This window comes from Uloborus diversus, chromosome 4 (assembly GCF_026930045.1).
Source record: "Uloborus diversus isolate 005 chromosome 4, Udiv.v.3.1, whole genome shotgun sequence".
NCBI lineage: Eukaryota > Metazoa > Arthropoda > Arachnida > Araneae > Uloboridae > Uloborus > Uloborus diversus.
Genome location: NC_072734.1, coordinates 150,860,118 through 150,864,760, shown reverse-complemented (window position 1 = coordinate 150,864,760; position 4,643 = coordinate 150,860,118).

Here is a 4,643-nt window from a genome sequence, read left to right as displayed (position 1 = left end):
ATCAATTGTGATACCATATTTCTGGTAACTCAACCAAAGCATCTCATCTAATCATTTTTGGTAAGTATGTGAAGTTCAAACGTTGTTTTAAATAATGAAAATCCTGGATTGGGTGTGCAGGGACCGATTTAGAAATTTTGGGACAATACTGACAATGTCGGACATATCTGAAGGGGGACACTCTGAGTTAAGCAATTAAAGTAAGTGCTTTTAAAGTTACAATAGCACATCTTTCTCTTATCGCATATGCACAACTATAGGCTGTCATACCAGGTTGTAAACTTGTGGTAGTTAATCTTTATTTCACTCAGACCACATGCATATAATTACTATGTCACACGGTCCACAAACCTTAACGTTAGAAAAGATAAATTGTGTGTGTGGTTTTTTTTTCTTTGATAATTTTGCAGAATTCATCAAACAAACAATCCTTTTCTTGTCCTTGAAAATTTTGGTCAATAGCTTTTTGGGTCCCAGAGCTAGAGAACCTCTAAACCTTGCTTCATATACCTATTGGTAAATCAAGCTCTGGGGTTATGATATCCTCTCTCCCTGCTAAGACAGTATATAAGAGCTATAATAGGCAATTAGGAATCGTTTGTAGCAGCGAAGTGACTCTGTTGAGATTTAATAAGTTCAGTTCTAACAAATATTGTTGCATGTTAGTTAGCTTTATTGTATTAGTTGGCATAAAACGGAAGAAACTCTCCTAAAGTGATGTATATTTGTTCTAAAATTAAGAAACGATGATCTGGAAATCCATTAAAAATTAAATTAGCCTGGTTCAAACTTATTCAGCCATGTAGTGCAACCTTGAGAATCGTGAGAAAGAGGATACAAATTAAATTTTTTAAATAAAATTAGAATTACTTTTAAGCAGAAAAAAAAAGTATCTGTTTCCTTCACAACATTGCGAAATTTCGATCATTTATAACATCGAATAGAATATGGCAATGTAGAAAGAAAAATTTCAGCAACTCTTAAAAAAAAAAAAAAAAAAAAAAACCTGCAAACTAACAATAGAAATGTTGAACCATAAAATGAACTGTGCATAATATTGCAAATTCTTCTTTCTAAAGTAAAGGCTGAAGTCCCATTAATAACCTTACCAGGAGAGCACAGCACTGAGCCTTGTAAAAAATTTAACCCCGATGAATCTAAGCTACTTTAAATCTTGGATTCCCGAACTTTTCCAATTATCGGCACCCTTTGAAGAATTAGAATTTTCTCACGGCACCTTAGTTCATAGCTATTATGTATATGCGTTTCTACGAAAGTTCCAAATCTGGTAAAAGTCGAAAATAGCCCATGATTATCAACATTCACATTCCAAAGACGACCAAATATTACCAGTTAATCACCGGTGAAAGTGTACATTCTTCAATTTTGGTCTTTCACGGTGGCATATATTGATACCATGAACACTTCGCGGCACCCTACTGCTCTCCTACCGGCACACCAGGTTGCTGCGGCATCTACTTTGGGAACACCTGCCCTAAATACTTCACACCTTGTGCTGCTTCGTCTTTGCTTGTACTTCAACAAGCAAAGACGAAGCAGCACAATTAAACATTAAATGACAAGGTTGAATTAATTTTTTTTAGGTATTTTCTTTGTGAATTTATAGGTTTTTCTTTTCCTATTTTCATAGGTCACTTCAGAGGAGAGGGTGCCTGACAACGATCGTAAGCTCGCTGCCAGCGATGAGTTCAAACATGTCTTTCAATGTACATAATATTTATTGATGTGCATGTTACATGCAACATGATGCTAGCTTGGTTGTCACGCGCCAAGGTTTGAGAAAGATGACTGTATGGAATATGGAATGAATTAAATTATTTAATTAGATTGTTACTCTTGACTGTTCATTTGCTTTCGTATTTAATAGAAAAATAGCACTGAAGAATTACAATAAGGGCACTCGTTTTACACGGGGATCACGTTCCACGAAAATGCCGCGTGAAACAAAACCACGTTAAATTAGGAATCGATAGTAGTGTTAAAATATGGGTTTTGTTCTAAAAAAAAGAAAAAACTTCATTCTTCTGAGAGATAAATATGTAATTAGTTTAATGTGTTCGTACTTATTTTGACACGTATGCACAGAGTGCGCAAAAAAAAAAAAAAAGAGTTAACTAAATATTTGTAAAAACGGACTGGTTAGGATATAGTAATACTTAGGAAATCATTAAATATCTTTCTCTGCAATTCTTTGTAGGGAATTAACGGATCAATGATTACTCGCGTTACTTCTATGACGGGATCTTATTTAATTAACAAACGAAAAAGATCATTTGACCTTGTCTACGGATGGATTGAAATTTCAAATGTGAAAGGTTTTGATTGTGTGTCATCGACGTGGGTATCCTCGTTGATTTTGTCCTCTTCTCTAAAAGCTTTTCTTCCAGTGAGCTCTAAATTGTGGGAGTTTAATAACTTAACTTCGTGAAAAAGTTCTGGAACCAGTCGCAAAAATGTCTCTAGTTGCTCAAGCTTAATTATTAGCAAGCCAAAATGTAGTTTATTGCATTTTATCTGAAATCTAGGAAATTGGATTTTGAAAGAGGGGACATTTTAATCTGTTTGCTACCGCATTCGAGTAAAATCAAAACTCATCCGCTTAAAACAAAATAAATGCGTCAAATCTTAATCGCGTATCATCAAATTCGCATGAAATTAAGGTCTAATGTATGCTGCAATAATGAAGCTATATTTGGCAGGAACCGAAAAAATTGGCCTAAGCATGTCTGTCCGTTTGTGTTGAGCAAATAAATCTAATTTAAAACGTTGAAAATATTCTTAGAAACATTAAAGAAAAGTTAACATTGCCAATTTCGTGTTTTAAACTACTCATCCTCTTTTAGGTACAAATATGTTACAAAAAAAGATACATTTTTTGTTCAAGCAAAAGTATCGTCGTGCTGTGGTAATATTATGTTATACTGACGCTGTGGTGAGCTATAATCATATATTTGGTATTTCAAAGAGATAAATTTAATTAACTGCATTTTTTCACAAAAAAACTGTTTTTTTAGCTGCATATTTCTTTGTTCAAATTTGCGTTTCTAGAGTTGAATACACCACTTTGCGACGACTTAAGTAATAGGCAAAAGAGGTAAAACATTTCATTCCTCTTTTGGGGTAAAACATGGGTTTCAAAAAGTTTGAGATGTTAATGTCATTTTAAAAGAATAAAAATGAGAAACCCATTAATCTAAAGAAAAATTACTGTCGTTCACTAAGTTTAAAAGCAGGTTATAATTTACTAGATTTGTTTGTTTGACCTCTTTAAGTAGCCATTAACCATAGACTGCTGTGCCTCTTATAGTTTTTTTTGAATTGTTGAGACAGAGGTCGCTTTTTCATCACAGAAAATATTTAAGAAGACTGATTTTATCTAAAACAAATTAAGCTTTATAATTCTGCTTACTTTCCACCAACTTTAAAAATTTCATTATTCTATAACAAAAAATATTGGATCAAAACCACACAGCGACTATGTTTCATTTCGAAACAATACAAACTAATGTTAACCCGCAAATATAAATAAAAATAAGTTAAAATACAGATTTAATGGCCTTTTCTTTCTAAAGTCAAATAGAATTTCGCAGCAGAAAGAGATTTTGTTCTGTTTTTTTACGAAAACTTTTTTTTTTTTTTTAGTTTTAGCTTAGCTAGTGTCAACAGCTTAGTGGGAAAAAAACATTTTGTGAAGGGATTAGGGATTAAGTTTTTTTTTTTGCAACAAATTTATTATCACATTGAAGATTATACTTTTTCTCGCTCAACTGAAAGCGTAATCACAATGTAAAATGTTGAAGTATCAGGAAATATTATAATCCCCTTATATCATATATTGGTTTCAGCGTTGCATGAAAACACGATAAACGCAGCAGTTCATCAAGTAGGTAAAACTTAATAGTGATGACACTTTAACTTGAATTATTGAAAATCACTTTGATTAAAAATGTTATAAGAATTTAAACATTCACACTTTTAATTCGCAAACATTAAAACTGCGTAGAAGATTGGTTATAGAGCAAAATATTCGCTTGAAGATATGTGTAAAAGGGAGCAATAAACGAAAATATGCAACCGATTGCAACAAATATTCATATTAACTCTCGTATATAACAAAAAAATTTGACAGAACTAAACCACTTTCCCACTTGTCAGCATCGATTTTCTAATATAGTTTTCTTTTAAATATCGTAGGTTTATATATAATTTCACCTAAATATACGTTTTTAAGAGTTAAAGCCATTTTTGAAAACAAAATGTCTTTGTGAAAAGAAGGCAGATAAGTGAATATAAAAACGATACGAAAATCATTCTTTCAAATTGCTAATAGGCAACTCTGTTCAGTAAATTCTATCTTTTTCCTTAAAGGGGTTGTTTGACATTCCATAATTCTGTTTTTAAACATGCAAGTGGGAAAAAATTGAAGCAACAAAATGTACTACAAAACATGCAGCTAAAAAATATTCTCGTAAACGAAAATCTCCATTGGAAGTAGAAGAAAGGAAAAAAAAGTAAATAAGGAAGGGGGAAAAAAGTGAAATGATGTAAAAGCGATAAAAACATATTTAATTTCAATCAGATATTTTCCCCTTTAAAGGTCTATGTAAATTTTCAAAACTAAT